Source organism: Lepisosteus platostomus, chromosome 16, assembly GCF_059453375.1.
Source record: "Lepisosteus platostomus isolate fLepPlt1 chromosome 16, fLepPlt1.hap1, whole genome shotgun sequence".
NCBI lineage: Eukaryota > Metazoa > Chordata > Actinopteri > Semionotiformes > Lepisosteidae > Lepisosteus > Lepisosteus platostomus.
The window spans coordinates 16,293,872-16,311,792 of record NC_142626.1 but is presented as its reverse complement, the minus strand read 5'-3'; the positions used below and the strand labels follow the sequence as shown (position 1 = coordinate 16,311,792).

The following is a 17,921-nucleotide window of genomic DNA, read 5'->3' as shown; positions in this document are numbered from 1 at the left end:
GGTCAAAAGCTGCCCAGCCGTGTGGAATGCTACAGAACCCTAAACAGACAGTACACACTAGCCGAATATTTGACCAAGATATCCAGACACAGCTGTATGAGCTCCACCAGTAAAACTCAAAGTATTACGCTGATTCACACTATTTGTAACGACTTTATTTCTTCATCGACAAAAAGTAACACCCACCACAGCATTCTCATAACATTTTTACAAGACGAACTACAACATTTAAAAAATATCTCTAATCAATCCACTGTACTGCATTAAAACAAAACGAAAACTAAAACGCCCTGGGCATACCGTTTCGCGCTTCTTATCAGTTGCTCAAAAGTAATTTGACCGTATGAAATGCATAATATTAACCTAGAAACATATACGTGAGCAGTTTTTACGTAGTATCGGTGTCAAGACATACTTCTCAAATACTGTAAATCAAGTTAAAAATATCTCAAGACCGATTCTGGTCATAATGAAACCATGTTTCTTGTATGTTTTCTTTAAAGTACCGAGACCAGCCATATACTGTATGTTTATGTTCCAAAATTAATATTGTTTATGGCCTTCACACACGTTGCAGTATGCTCCTATTCTTTTTATGCTCAGGCACTAAGATTTCCCTTCAGTGGTAAAATTCCATATAAATATTCAATACTTAAACGGGCACAGGTAAGACATTAAATATACATATACATACTGTATACAGTACAGTTTGCATATGGTAATATGTTTATGTTCCTAAATCAATCTCTTTTATGAGCATGTGAAAGGCATGGTGAATCGATTCTCAAAAATTACTGTACTTTGCATGATTGGAAAAAAATGCGTGATTGCGAAATGCTGTGGTGTTACTTTTACAAAGACGGTCAATGAAAAAAAGAACATGAAAGGTTGAGCTTTATTAGCTCCACCTTGCGGAAATTCCGGATACTATTATTTTGCTAGCGGTATTTACCGGTAACTCACGGTAGACTGCGTACAGCGTACCGGAAAATAATGCGTTATCGCCCGCGCATTTTGAATGGCTGCATCTGTAACTAACAAGGATGGGACATTAGCTGACCAATATGATAAAGGAATGACTTTTTTGTTTATTTCTTCAGCACATTTATTTGAACATTTCCATTGATTGTACAAGCACTGAAAAACTGTTCAATCCCTAGTTCATCAGGCATTTTCTTTTACTATAACAGATATAAAAACTTCCTTGCTTTTAACAGAGCGTTTCATAATTTCTAACGACGAAAATTATTTAAACTGTGACACTTTTATCATTCAACGAGAGCTCAAAATATCACAAGGATCCTCACAAGATCAACAAAGACAACAGAAAAAGATATGTGTATAAGATACTGTCCATGGGAGTCCAAGCTTTTTTATCTGTGCTAAGTAGTCTTTAAAATGTCTTCATTAGACAGTGAAGTCAAAATTCCGGGATGTGCCTATATTAGTACACTGGGCAAACATTTAGAGGTAAAATTCTTCCAGCACGGGGGTACCTTTAAAGTGGAGACGACGAAACCGAAAATTTTTGGTGCGCCCTATCTTTAAAGCCCTGGCCAAATATGAAGACAGTACATAGTTATAATTCAAACTGAATTAAAAACTACACATTCCAGTTACCATGGTGGTGCTTGTGATCATTGTGTTTAACCAACAAAACAGGGCGAAAAAGCTTAACCTATCAGCAAGACAGCTTAACCTATCAGCAAGACAGCAAAGACATTTTTCCAAGAAAGTTTAGCCTTTGTCACTAATGAAACCACTAAATAAAGACATAAATATAGAAATGAACAATTAATTGACTTTTATCTTTCTAAATATCACAACATGTTCAAATCCAAGTCATTTTTAATAACAATGGGTAAACTGGGTAAACTATCACAAAGCTTTAGAGAACTTAACATTTTTATTATCAACAAATTGTAAATACGACGTTTACATTGGCTTAATTAGTTTTTCACTTGAGTATGTGGAGGATTGTGAGAGCAGACCCCCCCTCTTAGGCTACATTTTTATTAAGAAATGGAGGCTGTATGCGTTACAATATAAACATTTACTGTCAAACTTTAAATCAACAGTTGATTTTAAGATGATCTGTCAAAGTGCAATGAAACACAATATTGTTGTTGTTGTTATTGTTGTTTTTATCCTGTAAAGCGTTTTGAGAAGCCACCTTTAAAGGCTCTACATAAAGGCACTGATTCTTATGGAATGTGTTTTCTTTTTTCTTTTTCTTCAGCATGGAATAAACCTATTACAGTACTTGATTCTTTTGGATGCCCGGTTCTGCCAGGGATTCAAAATAAAACATGGAATCACGTGTCTAAGGAAATAGCAGTGTAACTACAGTACGTCTCCTACCTTGGGCTGAATACGCACACAATTCCCTCTCAACATCCTCAACAGGTATGTTTGTTTCAATGCTCTTTGGGATATCAACCACCTCTCATACCAGAATCCTCCCCAGAATCACCTGTCCCTTCAGTCCAGGAGTATATATCCAACTTGCAGGATTTTTGGAAATTGGCAAAAACTACCCTGTTGCGTACAGTGGACCAGCAAAAGAAAACCATCAACCACTATTGCTGTACGGTACCCAAGCTCAGACGTGGACAATTTGTGTGGTCATCTACCCGTAATTTACCACTTCGACAGTGTTCCCGCAAATTGGGCCATAGATACATCGGACCCTTCCGCTTCGTTTCCCAAGTCATGCCAGTTACCTACTGTTTGGTCATTCCACCCGCTCTCAGGATTCACCCTGCCTTTCACTTTTCACTACTCAAACCCTACCATAAATCTCCATTGTTGCGACCTCAGCCTCGTCCTCCCCCACCTTGAATAATTGATGGTATACCAGCCTACACAGTAAAGAAATCCTGGACTCCAGCTGGCGTGATGGGAGATTGCAATATCTAGTTGACGGAAGACTATGGACCAGAGGAGCGTTCATGGGTATCTGAGAAAGACTTTCTTGACCGCACATTAATTCATGATTTCCATTGCTGATTCCCAAACCATCCCGGGAACCTCCCTTAAGGGGGGGGTAATGTTATAGTTCCAACATCCCGCCACCAGAGAACACTCCAACCAAGTACTTCATCCACTCGGGAGAGGCTTAGGTTAACCACACTCTCCCTGTTCATTCAGTGCTCAGTATTGGTGCAGACCTCTTGAGCTACAGGCCTTATATTGTGTTATCTTCTCTGGAATCCTTCTTGGTTTTTGGACTTTTGGTTACCCTCTTGAACACGATTTTTGGAATTCATCTTGGAAACCCTTTGCTAAGTTTTTCCTAGATTTTTGGCTCTTGACCATTTTTCTAGTCTTTGACCATGACCCTGGATTTTCTGTTGCTTCAGTGTTTTGTGATATCCTGCCCGCATAGGGTCCATCCCTTTGCTAATCACTGCCCCACAGTGTAACAGTAGAAATGGGACTTAAATATTTTAGTTTAATTTCATGTGAAAATAATACATTAATAGAAAATATATTGAAATCAAATCCATTAATGAATTAGTGTTTTCAATATTTTTCTGACACATTTATTATTATTTTCTTTTTCATTTTTTTTCAAGCACTGCCTAGCCTGGTACAAAGGCTGGAGAAGCTCCTTATCTCCTGATCTATCAGGAAACAACCCATTAGACTGCGATCCTTGAGCATTTCAGTGACAGTAGATCTGGGACTGAAATTACTCTGACCATCACAGGAGTCCAGGCTGAAGATGCAGCAGATTATTGCTGTCAGAGTTTACAGTTGCCCAAAAGAATGTTGGTACAAACACTGTGCTACACACCCTTACAAACATCTCCCTCAACAGGACTGTACAATGACTGAACTGCTGCAGCTGGGACCTCCTGCAGAAGCTGAGAGTGAAGATAAAGACACAGGATAGCCTGAGGAGGTGCTGGAAATTTCATTTAATTGTTTCGATTCCATTTTAAATTAGTGTTGCCATTTTTTTAGTTTCTTGGTTACTCTCCATTTTGTGAAACATACTGTAAAGTCAGTTCTTACACTTCACAGTATTTTGAAGGATATTATTTCTTCTGTTAAAGAAGGTAATTCTGCCCAGTAAGATGCATTCTTCTCAATATTTCCATAAACCCTATTACATTTAAAACATAAAATTCAATCTAAGACAACATAATTAACACTTAATAATGCCTATAGTAAAGAGTTCTTTATTTTCAATGTTTATTTTCAAAATGTCCTGATCAGGTCATTATTAAACAGGTGATTGTTACTCTAAGTAAATTATTGAGCATTTTGCAAACATTTCACTCCTTAAAGGACAGTTGTACCTTTCCTTTTCTGTAATTCATTAAATTAAACAATACAAATTAAACATTATACAGGTGTTCTCAATGTACAGGTGACTGATAATACCTTTAAAGTTTTGTCCAAAAACATAACTTTGTTCATGGGTTAGATTATCTTCGAAGGTTATGTATCATATCGATTTTAAGATCGTTCTCTATATTTGCAAGCTATAGAAATAAAAGTTTATCGGGGCTATTTGTCTGAGACTATTATGTGGAAATTACCCTCTAGAACTAAAGAGCCAGTAAACATTTGCATGGTCACTTGATTGTTCTTTCTGCCAACTTTCACTTGACTATACACTGTGTGACTTCATGGTCTGAGAGTTGTGACAGTGGCTGTGTAAATAGTGGTGTCTGTCTTGGTACCTTCAGCCCCAGTGTCCTCTGCTTTCTGTTCCAGCCTGAGCTCGCAGTAACATGGTGAGTTAAATAATGAAACTCATTAAGTATATTACTTTTAACTTGTCTCTGAGGTGTTTCAGAAGTCACTGCGTTGAGTTAAATGTAAAAAAAACATAAGCAACATCCTGCATATGTCTGAAGGATAAAATAATGAGGTTAATTGTTTAATTGACTGCTCAGATTAGAAACAAAAAGAGGAACAGCCAGGACCTTCCTCCAGCGCAGGTCCACTTACCTTAGGTGAGTTAAAACTGTTTCTTTGATTTTTCTTATAAAAATCTGAACTTTTTTTTTAAAAAACTGTGGTTTGACACTGCACAGCAGAGACTCTGAAAGCGATAGCGATTAAAAATGAATCAAAAGTTTTAAAATATTGATCATATGGCATTGTCTTAAAAACACTGGCCTGAAATTATTAAAGAAATAAAGGAGATTACATTATTCTCAATCACTATAATGCAGACTTACAGATGGAATCACTTTTAACCTGCTTTACAAGGGAATAAACTGTCCATTATACTACACTATATTGCAATTGCTGAAGCACCATTTGCTTTGTTCTGACAGTGTTGTATTTATTGCTGGAAAAAGTATAAAAATCTTAAAAAGTTGAGTGATTGACCAGTTAGGACACAAAACAAACAGTGAACATCCCCAGCCCCTCGGCTCCTCTATACTACTAACTCAAGTGAATCACTGAACTCTTCTGTTGTCATATTTTGATTCTACTGATGTTTCTTTTTCCTTTTTGCATCCACGGCATTTTGAATCTCAGCGACGATCTTATTTCTATTGATCTCAACATTCTTCTTAGCTGCTTTCAGGAGATCCTGAAGCTCATTTTCACTGTAGGACATTTTGCAAGTTTTGTAGGTGTTCCTCATCGCTTCAATCTTTTCTTCACCTGAGGAAAGAATGATGATGGTCAGTGGAAGGATGTTGGATTTTGACCCAGAATTTAAGAATAGACCTCACTGGCCTGTTGTGCTCATTGTTATTGTGACCAATTTCAGAAGAATTTGAGTCCATCAGAAGGTTAGTTCTGACAAGTTCGTTTCCCTGCTTCTCCAGCTCTGTGGCTGCTCCCCTTTAAGGTCTACCTGAAAGTAAACCTTAACCTTGTTTCACTTTGTCATTTATTGTCCATGGTTATTTAATCAGCTTGTTTCTTGTTAGTTATCATTCAGAAAGATACCAAAGTACTTTATATTAGTACTGTAGGTGGAGATGCTGTTTATCCACCAGTGAACTGCTCACCTGAAGCAGCCATTCTGACCAGCAGCAGATCTAGAGAAATACTGACAGCACTTCACCTGGTAATCCCTTAACGAACAAATAATTTTCAATAGCACAAATCATTCAGGATTAAATTATTGTTGTTATTATTATTATTATTATTATTATTACTACTACTACTACTACTGGACATAAAAACTACTAAAAGGGTCCCAATCAATCTTTTTTTTTCAAAGTGTTACTCTATGTGATTCTCCAGAAAACAGATTTTAGCATTTTTGAAACATTCCATTTGTTCACCTATTACTAGAATGCCAATTATTCCTGGTAAGGGCTACAGGTATATCAACCCAGGAATCACAGGGTGCAAGACAGGACAGCATCCAGGTGGGGGACTCAGCTACATTGCAGGTCTTGTTTTCTCTGAAGTCTGTTTCTATATATGAATGTACATTTCTGGGATGAGTCTGACAGAAAACTAAGAAAACAGATGCCACAAAATACAGAAAATATTGAGCATATCTAAACATTGCATGAATTATTAAAGTCTAGACTCTGTAAAGCTGTTCCTAAAACAATGGGAGGTTGTTAAGACAAAATCAAAGATTTGGGTTTCATACTGCATGAGTGTCTTTTGTTGTATTAATGTTCTGAAATACTGTACAACACAATATTAGTGAAAACATTAAGGAACATGGTAATGCTGTATTATTATTTATTTATTTTTTGCTTATAAATGTTTAACTCTTAGAGTACTGTTCTGTTCAAAGCTGTGCCCTGGGAATTTTGTGTTGTGTTATTGTATTGCATGTCTCTGATAAGTGGCAAGTTTGGGGTAGTCTCAAAAGACTTAGTGCTTCCTGTTTGATTAGACCGGAGCATATGGGGATAGATAGGAGAGCTGATGGCCTGGAGTTTTGGTGAAACAGGAGGAGGTTGCCTAAGAGCCTGCAGAGAATGATCTCTGATATACTGGGTTTAAAATTACTCTGTGTGTCAGCACATAATAGTTATTCAGTCATTTCAAAGAAAATTGGGCAGCATTGCTGTTTGAAAGAATATTAAAGTCATGTAACACCTTGTAGTATTAATTCAGTTGTCAAAATGAAGAAGAAAATATTTGTCAATTAGCTATTGTTTATTTCAGTGAATGATGAAAAACAGAACTACAGTAAGTAGTACCCATGGGAGTCCTGATTCTTAGCAGAAACTTACAATAGTCATCTTACAGCTGAGGCTCTTTTTCCTTGGGAACTTAACCAGGAAGTGAAACCCAAAAGGCTGGATGTTGTTCGTTTAGCTGTATAATTACTGAGGCAGCCACTCAGATTGCACATCAAAACTCAATACGGCAGTAAAATGACTCTGTCATAATGCTACATAATGATACATCACACAGCTCAGAGAATTTTTATTGGTCAGAGAAATATGATAGATGGCACTTGTGGTAGATTGATTATTTTTTATAAAAGGTAGCACACTTTTTATTTTCATCTACTTGTACCACTACCAAGGAAATATATTTTCAGCTACCAACATTTCCCTGTAGTAAGGCTTTAGTTATGATTCCATATTAATATTCCATATTAAGAGGATTTAAAGGCATACTGTAGGACAACAGAATACATTGAGCTAATGTTTTTATTAACATCTAACACACCACTTATTGATCTATCTTGGCCAGTGAAGATTCTTTTGGCAGGATGATTCAACTTCCTGAATCACATTGCTACACAGTGCAGCCAGCTGTCCATGAGAATGAGTTTTGATGCACATTTTGAATGGCTGTATAGTTTCCCAAAAAAATATTCATGCCAGTGAAGCAATGTACAGTAACTGAAAATGTATCCATTCATCCAGTTTCCAACCATCCTATCTACCACAGGGTTGTGGGGTAGCTCGTCCCAGCAAGCAACGAGCTCAAGGCAGGAGACACAAAGACTCTTGCTTTTTAGTAGAATGTTATCAATTGTATGAAATCATGTAGGAATCACGTTTTGCATTGCAACAGTGAAAGTACAAAAGTTTTCATGAAAATGGCATTATGATGTAATAGCCTGATATGATTTTTGCTTTCTGTGATCATTTTCAGATTTACACTACTATATGTTTTCTTTGGTCTTCACACTCTCTGCTGGGGTCTCTCTGCTGAACTCAACATTCAATCTACTCAGTACTTCAGCACATTCCATCCATTTATAATTCTTAAACTGCAATGAAGTAAAAAAAAGTACAATCCATCTATTTTCAAACTGCTTTTTTCCAATTCAGGGTAACAGGAGAACCAGAGTCCCTGTTACCCTATCCTAACAAACAACAGACACAACGTGGGGTACACCCTGGATGGGTGTTACAGGGCAGACACACACTTACCTGTATACTTAGGGCCAGTTTTCACTGAAGCCAGTGAACCTACCACTATGTCTTTGGACTGTGGGAGGAATCTCCACACAGATAGCACTCCAGGTCTGGAAGTAAAGAGGGTGCCAGTACTACAAGGCAGCAATGCCACCATGTGCCACCATGTTGCAAAACTTAATATTCCAAAGACTAACGAATTAGACTAAAACTTAATTTAACTGCATGACTGAAATGTGACTGAAACTAATTCAGTTTGTTGGCTAAAAGTACTGCAAGTGAACTTTAGTTAATTTTTAGTTGACCAAATCAAAATTACAAGTATGGCTAAAATACAATTATATCTAATAGACATTTTATTCAACTTAAGTAAGGCATTAGATATATCAAATATTAATAATCAAATTAACACTGGGCTGGCTTGAAACCATAAGTCTTGTCTTTCACCAACCAGTGGTGAATTTCTCACAGCAGTGACATGAATCCTGTAGCTGAAATCTAAAATGCCTGCTGGTTCACTTGCCTCCACAGTTGTCCTTGTTGAAGAGAGGGAAGTGCATGACAGTGGGGGTGTTTGTACCCTTGAAGATGTAGACGCTTGCTGGACAGTTCTTCTCCTCCTCACTCACTGCAATGGGTGGGAAGGGAATTTTGTTTTTATCACAGTATTCAGCTGCATTGGTGACAGTCTGGAAGGAAGAAAAAACACACTGTCCACCCTCACTGTCATCAACTGATCAGTCATCCAGTCATTACATTGTAATAAAAAGAAAAAAAAGACAATTGCAGAAAAACTAAAGCATACAGTAGCTAATTTTTTATCCAGGCAAACTGTGGATATATTATTTGGTTATAAGAAACTACAGTTTGAGTGCACAGATAATCTCCAATAGCTTTATTATTATTAGGAATATTAATATTATTATTCTGTTCCTAGAGTATTCTATTCTATTCCAATTATTAATAGGAAAGCCCTTTGCATAGGTAACCTGATTTAAACTATAAAAAAATGCTGGGAAATTATACATTTATGGATCTTTAATACAGAAAGTCAAATTAACAGGCACTGATGTTTAAATGTGTACCTGGTGAAACCTATGAGATACAGTAGGTACTTCAGCATCTTCACAGAAACCTAGTATTAGTCCAATATTAGGCTACCAGCTTGTTGAAGCCCTGTTTTATGGTAGAGCAGTTTGAAATAGAAATCTGGCATTGGCACACCTACACTGTAACTGAGGGAATCACCTAGACTACAGGAGCTCCTACAGTAGCCTGAGCCTGGACCACTGAAGTGTGAACTCAAGACAGCAGAACCAGATGAACGTGATGACTTGTATGATGTACTTTACCATGAATGGGTCTCCTTCGCTGAAATCAAAGGACAGAATGAGCTGCACTCCCCTGTCTCTCCTCAGGACCAGTGGGTAGGCACTGTTGATGGACAGACCAGCATCAATGAGGTAGATTTTGTCCTCAGTGACCAGGTTCCTGGGGAGTCTGTTATCTAGGGATTATTTAAACACAAGAGAAAGTAGTATAATGTAGAGTGTTTCCTAGATTAATTTTTAAGGTAAGTATCAGATTGACAGTAGTCCTGGATAAAGGCATCATCTGACTACTTTTTCATAATCCACTATAATAATCACAATGCTGTACTATTTTACGAGATACTATACAAAAATATAATGAAATTATTACTTTATCACTTCAAGCTTTCAGCTGCTGGCTAACCTAAGAATGGGAAGAATAAAGACTTGAGGACAAGCTCTTTTAACATGTGCATTTCTAATTTGTTATATCTAGTTTTCCACAGTGCCTGAGTGGGGTGTCTCTCTGTGAGGTGCCAGGCAGGTCAAGTCAAATGAGGACCCAAACCAGCTAAGTCCATCCAATTTTATTGGATTTTATTAGCTACTTGGAGAAACCTCAGTTACAGTTTGCCTAATCCTGAACAGCTGACTAGTAGACTGTGGGCCTCCCACTGCCCACTGAGTGAACACTGTTACACTGTTACAAGTCCAGACCTGTTACAGTCTTGGGACCAATCAGTTCACTTTTGCTACAGTATATATTGCACATTGCACTGTTAAAAGTTATTTTCTGTGCTACTGCGCTATATTGGAGTCTCACCTGTGTTGGGGTACTCATACAGAAAGTTGTGCTTGGTTCCCCAGATCCAGAAAGATACCATTTTATGAATCTCATGAAAATTTGTGAGAAGGAACACATCAGATTTGTCGCAGTTCATGGTCACATTCCCATAGGAAGCTGGAAGAAGAGATAAACATGACCTGTTGTTTCTGAGCAAGAGAAGTTCAAACATTTCCAAGCATGTCAGATTGCTACAATCCAGTAGACAATATGGCTGTATTGAACAATTACTATTCCCAAAGATTTAATTCTTGGACAGAATTCTTGTATCAACTGGATTCTTTTGGTGTTTACGTTACAGCAGTATTTTGCTGTTAAGTTAGGTCAATCTAACCAAAAGAACCAGTAACCTTAACCTTTAGCATTTCTTTTCTGGACACAACAAAACACAGACTTCACTTCACAGACACTATATTCTACCTCACAAAATACCACATAGGCATAAATTAAAATCAATATGATGGTACCCTATCTTGCTGTTTAAACTGTTTGTTCCTTGTTTACAGTAATTGCCATTGTGCCAAATTAATATCATCAGAGCATTGTTGCCAGCCTGAACCTCCAAATGTACTGATGCACACTGAAGCAATTCCAGTACACTTTAGTTCAGTAGGTACACATAATACATCAATTTCCCTTTGGGATTAATAAAGTATTATCTATCTATCTAATAAAATGTCTAGTGGAAATACTGTACTTGTCAGAACTCAGTCCTTCAATTCTGTTTCAGTGGCTGCTAGAAAAGAGGAGGAAGGAATACAATTGTTTTGTTTTTTTTTATTCTAGAAATGGATTTAAAACACCAATTGGAAAATCTAGGCAAGCTAAAAATCCAGTATTTGAATCCAAACTAATTCACTGAGATGCTATTGTCACTTTGAAAGTAACTACAGAAGGTCTGTGTGTGCATACAAAACAAATTTCTCTAAAAGTATTCATACCCTTGATACAATATAACTGAAAGTTGATTTAGCATATATTGCAAGAGAAAGGTCTATATTTATTTGATATAACAAATGAATGTACCAAATTAATGATTTTTTTAATTATTACAATTTGTAGCCAGCTGTACACACCACACTGTATGTGCCAGCACATAAACAATGAGCTAGGATTTTCACAAAATAACTAAACAGGCTGATCCATAAGTGTATGTGTGAGACTGAAAACAGTGAAGACTAAGATGCAAACTTAGACAAGCAAGACTTAGACAAGAAAACTAGAGATTTCCTGAAATGAAATAAACTACAAGAGACTACTACTTTCAAATCAGACCAGATAGGATCAACCAGATATACTCCAAGGCTTAAAGGAATGTCCTGCACTGATAAACTGAAGGATGTGGACCTATGTCATCTTGAAAAGACACAGCTGTGAAGAAACCTGATACTGTATTAAAAGCCCTCAAAGAGCCAACCCAGTAGATGTCTGTAAAAGCAATAGTGAAAACCCAGTTGTATTTGTGTCAGTGGTGTTTTTTGTTCCTCTCCTGCTTCTCTGGCTTTGTATAATGGAGTTTCATGAAACTACAGTATAAGCTATTTATCTAACCATCAATCTGTCTAAGCAGGCCCAATGACTTCCATTCTCTTACAACTACTCTTTATATAACACTAAGAGCAATCAATTCAATATTAACTGCCCCTGTAGCGTTTTTTTCTCTCTCCCCCTCATGAATAATTCAGTATTATTTATCCATAATCTAAACTGTATTATAGCCATAGTTATATTGTAGTATTAATTAGTTTCTCCTATTTCTGAGTATGATTTAGCTGGATAGTGCTTCAGGTGTGTAAAAGCTATCATATAAAGTGATGGGTGCCTGTACATCTTAATCATACTACTGTTAGGAATCCCTGGTGAGAAGATACACGGATCCTGTGCAGACGCAGGCACGGGTGATAGATGAGGCAGGCGAACAAACCAGAACGAGAGGCAAGGTCGTAGTCAAAAGGCGAAAGGCAAGTCGTTATCCAGGAAGTTCACCGGTAGCAGACAGACCGAGTCGAGAGGCGAGGAGCAAAGTCGAAAAGGCAGAAGGGGAATCCAAAAACCAGAATAAGCGAGGTACGGGGAAAAACGCCAGGTAGAGCTCTCAAGGAGTAGACTCAATACCGAGCAGTGGGAAGCAGGTGCAGATGGTTTAAATAACAGTGCGCACCGCAATGAGTGTGCGCAGGTGGTTTAACTCGTGCGGCGGCGTTTGTTGATAATCACCCGCTGCTGGGTCTGATTAGCTCGCTTACGCTTTGTCTTTGACTGCCTGGTTGTCGTGACAGTACCCCCCCCTTCACGGGCGGCTCCCGACGCCCGAGACGGCCGATCGGGATAGTCCCTGTGGAAGTCACCGATTAGCGCAGGGTCCAAAATATCCCTCTCCGGAACCCAGGATCTTTCTTCAGGGCCATAACCCTCCCAGTCAACCAGATACTGAAGGGTACCGCGGTTCCATCTAGAGTCGAGGATCTTGTGGACTGTATATGCCTGGTGCCCCCGAATGCGACGCGGGGGTGGCGGGCGACGTTGGGGAGCCGCCAGAGGTGAGCGGTAGAAGGGTTTCAGGAGGGAGACGTGGAAAGACGGGTGGATTTTAAGGGTGGGGGGAAGTGCAAGACGGAAGGTAACTGGGGTGATCCGGGAGAGTATCCTGAAGGGGCCGATATACCTAGGCCCGAGCTTCTTGGAAGGCAGGTGTAGAGGTAGGTTCCTTGTTGAAAGCCAAACAAACTGGCCTCTGCGAAAACGGGGGGCTGGTCTGCGGTGTCGGTTTGCGAATTTGGCCTGGCGCTGGGATGACTTGGTGAGAGCTGTCCTCGCCATTCTCCAGGTCCTGCGCAGCTTGGAAATATATTGACGCACCGACGGCACCGCCGTGTCCGGAGGGTTGGTAGGAATGAGAGTGGGTTGATAACCTAGAGAGCAGAGGAAGGGAGAGAGACCTGTGGAGGAGGAGGTAAGAGAATTATGGGCATATTCTGCCCAGGGAAGTAGCGATGACCAGTCATCCTGCGAGTTGGAGGTGAAGGCTCTCAAAAAGGTAAGGAGGCTTTGGTTGGTCCGCTCCACCTGACCATTGGCCTCAGGATGATAACCCGAAGTCAGAGATACATGGGTCCCTAAAGCTTGGCAGAACGCTTTCCAAAAGGCCGAGACAAATTGAGGTCCCCTGTCTGAGACCACATCGTTGGGCAACCCATGTATCCGAACAACCTGTTGCACAAACAGTGATGCCATTTCCTGGGCTGTGGGCAATGCTGGGAGGGGGACGAAATGGGCTGCCTTGGAAAAACGATCAGATATCACCAAGATTACTGTATGGCCTTGACTGCAAGGAAGGTCCGTAATGAAGTCCACAGCTATGTGGGACCAAGGGCGGTGTGGGATCGGAAGAGGGTGAAGGAGACCGGTCTTCTTGGCACGCGGAGTCTTGATCCTGGCACAGACCGGGCAAGCTCGGACGTACTCTGCAACATCTGATCGCATGGAAGGCCACCAGAAATCTCTGGTGAGTAGGTCCAGAGTGCGTCTGCACCCGGGATGGCCTGCAAACCGAGAGTCATGCCCCCATTGCAGGACAGCAGAACGCAAGTTGTCCGGTACAAAAAGCTTATCCGGGGGGCAGCACACAGGAACTATAGCTCCCTTGAGGGCACGTCTGATCTGATCTTCAATAGAGCAGTGGATCGCCCCGAGGATTCTGTTAGGTGAAATGATTGGTTCCGGTGTGTAGTCCAGATCCTGGGGATCATGGAACCGAGAGAGAGCATCAGCCCTCCCATTCTTCGAGCCAGGTGTATAGGTGATCACAAAATTAAATCGAGAAAAGAAAAGAGACCAACGGGCCTGACGGGAATTGAGGCGTTTGGCCGACTGAATGTAGGCCAGGTTCTTATGGTCCGTGATAATGACAAAGGGGTGATGAGCCCCCTCCAACCAGTGTCTCCATTCCTCCAGGGCCAGCTTGATAGCCAAGAGTTCACGATTACCAACATCATAATTAACCTCAGCAGGGGAGAGTTTCCTCGAAAAGAAGGCACAGGGATGTGGAATCTGCTTATCCCCGTGGCGCTGGGAGAGGACCGCCCCAACCCCATAGGCTGAGGCGTCCACCTCCACTATGAATGGCTGAGAGGGATCCGGGTGTCGTAGAAAAGGTGCCGAACTGAAGAGTTGTTTTAAGCGTAAAAATGCCTGGTTAGCCTCCGGGTTCCATTTACCCAAGCCTGGTCGATTGCGGGTTAGAGCGATGATAGGCGCCACGACGGAGCTAAAGTTCCGGATGAAACGTCTATAAAAGTTGGCAAAACCTAGAAAACGTTGAATTTGCTTTAAGTTACGAGGGGCTGGCCAGTCATTGATGGCCGCCACCTTAGCAGAGTCCATTTCTACACCAACTGAGGAAATGATGTAACCCAGGAAGTGAATTTTAGAAGCATGGAAAACGCACTTCTCAAGCTTGGCGTAGAGTTTGTTGTTAATGAGTCTAGTCAGGACCTCCTGGACGTGGAGGACATGATCCCTAGGGTTGGCAGAAAAGATGAGGATATCATCCAGGTAAACCAAAACAAAATTCCCAATAATGTCCCTAAAGATGTCATTCATGAATGACTGGAAGACAGCCGGGGCATTAACAAGACCAAAAGGCATCACCTGATATTCATAATGTCCATGGGTGGTCATAAAGGCCGTCTTCCACTCGTCCCCTTCCCGTATCCTGATTAGGTTGTAAGCCCCCCCGTAGATCTAATTTCGAGAAGATGGAGGCTCCCCGTACGGACTCCAAAGCGGCTGGAATTAAAGGCAGGGGGTAACGATGTTTGACCGTAATGGAGTTCAGTCCTCTGTAATCAATACACGGTCGCAAGGAGCCGTCCTTCTTTCCAATAAAGAAAAAGCCCGCACAGGCTGGAGAAGAGGAGGGACGAATGAATCCTGACTCCAAAGCCTCCTTAATATAATCTTGTAAAGCCTGGTTCTCTGCCTGAGTGAGAGGGTAGATCCGTCCTTTGGGTGGAAGGGTTCCCGGAAGCAACTCTATAGCACAGTCACAGGTACGGTGAGGTGGAAGCGAAAGAGCCTTCTGCTTATCAAAGGCCTGTTTCAGATGCCTGTATTGGGGCGGGATGGTAGAGTGCTCCTCCATAAAGGTTACTGCAGCAGCAACCTTAACCGGCTGACGACAACAGTTGACATGACAGGAGTGGCTCCAGGCAATGAGCTCGTTCTTGTCCCAGGAGATGTGGGGATCGTGCTTCTTGAGCCAGGGAAGACCCAGGATTACCGGGTAGGCAGGCGAGTCCAGGAGAAGGAGTGAGATTTCTTCAACATGAGTTGCACCAACTGATAGAGAGAGAGGGACGGTCTGCCATGTAATCCGTCCAGGTGCAATCGGGGATCCATCCAGAGCTTGAATACAGATTGGGGGTGAGACCGGAGCCAGGGGAATATCCCACTTCTTAGCAAAAGTGACATCTATAAAGTTCCCCGCTGCCCCTGAGTCAACAAAAACCAAAAGGGGAAGTTGTGCGTCAGCCCAAGAAATTTCAGCTGGGAATAAAGGGCCTGATGAGGTTTGAGAAAAAACAGCACTACTGACTCTAACAGTAGGCTGTGGAAGGGTTCGAGAGGGATAAGGGGGTCTCAAGGGACAAGCAGAGAGAAGGTGATCAGGTGCAGAGCAATAGAGACACAGTCCCTCCCGACGGCGCCTTTCCTTTTCTTCCGAGGAAAGGGGTGCATGATGCCGAGTGGGCACCGTGGGGGTAGTACTTTCAGGACGGCCAGGACTGCTTCCATCATGACTCTCTGCTCTCCGCAGCCGAATGCGGGTGTCCAGTTCAACCACCTGAGCGATTGCCGATTCGAGAGAGCGGTTGCAAAGTGGCGAGAGCACCAGGTGGTCCTTTAGATCTTCAGAGAGACCCTTACAAAAAAGGCAAATCAGGGCTTCAGGGTTCCAGTCAGACTCCGTGGCGAGGGCTTGGAAGTCAGCCACATAATCATTCAGAGATCCACCACCCTGACGAAGCGAAGCGAGCCGGAGATGAGTCAGGTCCGGGTTGACTGGAGAAAAACGTGCCTGGAGCTGGTCAGCAAAAAGCTGGAAATCAGCAAACTGAAAGTCTCCCCTAGCAAGCAACACAGCTGCCCAGTCCAGAGCCTTGCCAGTGAGCAAGGAAAGGGCGAAACCGATCTGCTCCCGGGGAGAAAAAAAAAACTCAGGATGCAACTGGAAAGTCAAGGAGCATTGCGCAATAAAACCCCTACAGCCCGCGGTGTTGCCGTCATATCTTTCCGGGAGAACAAACGGTGAGGCTACGGGAGAGGTGGGCGGGGTTACAGGGATTGGAGCAGTGGTCTGTGCTGGAGGCGAAGGGACAGGGGAGGGCGGAAGGCTAGCGACGTGATTGGAGAGAATGTGAAGCGAAGATTGAAGCTGGGTGAGAGCTTGGGAATGGCGATTAAAAAGTGAGCCAAAAGCTTGTGCGTCCGCGGGATCCATCTTTTGGCTCGGTATTCTGTTAGGAATCCCTGGTGAGAAGATACACGGATCCTGTGCAGACGCAGGCACGGGTGATAGATGAGGCAGGCGAACAAACCAGAACGAGAGGCAAGGTCGTAGTCAAAAGGCGAAAGGCAAGTCGTTATCCAGGAAGTTCACCGGTAGCAGACAGACCGAGTCGAGAGGCGAGGAGCAAAGTCGAAAAGGCAGAAGGGGAATCCAAAAACCAGAATAAGCGAGGTACGGGGAAAAACGCCAGGTAGAGCTCTCAAGGAGTAGACTCAATACCGAGCAGTGGGAAGCAGGTGCAGATGGTTTAAATAACAGTGCGCACCGCAATGAGTGTGCGCAGGTGGTTTAACTCGTGCGGCGGCGTTTGTTGATAATCACCCGCTGCTGGGTCTGATTAGCTCGCTTACGCTTTGTCTTTGACTGCCTGGTTGTCGTGACAACTACTGTATAATTTCCAAAACCAACTTACCTGCATTCTCTGTTGCTTGCGTGGTGACCATGAGCTGTTCATTTGCTTCTGAAATGTACGTGAAACCGAACATTAAATTAGAAAAGGCTCCCAAGCAAATTCCCCTTGTATTAAATTTTGTGATCATCTGATACAGCACCTTTAAAAGACCAGACTATACTCCTGTTATTTAACAGTAAAGCAATGTGGTAAACTGAATTTTGAAGCAAAAGGAAGATCCATGTTTAGTATTGTATCTGCATTGATTCGGTGCTCAAAAGAATACAAGCATTTATATGTGTCACTTCTGACACTCAGCAGACAGTGAGAAGAGCTGCTGTGTACAGAATCATACAGTACGCTGGAGAACTCATTGCTATTTTTACACAAGTGAAAATAGATAAAATGTCTGGAATAGGAAATGTAAAAATAATGAAATAAGAATTTACTTTAAATCATTAAGAATTCCAGAGGAAATTGA

The 17,921-nt window shown here is 41.5% G+C and overlaps 1 long non-coding RNA gene across 1 annotated transcript; it reads right to left on the bottom strand.

Annotated features, from left to right (window-relative positions):
• Positions 1-9,527: 9,527 nt before the first annotated feature.
• LOC148646964 (uncharacterized) lies at positions 9,528-17,512 on the bottom strand. Its single transcript, XR_015927700.1, has 3 exons — positions 17,462-17,512; positions 10,458-10,595; positions 9,528-9,831 (listed from the first exon to the last, which is right to left on the bottom strand). It is a non-coding gene; the product is annotated as an uncharacterized LOC148646964 (long non-coding RNA).
• Between the last annotated feature and the right edge of the window lie 409 nt (positions 17,513-17,921).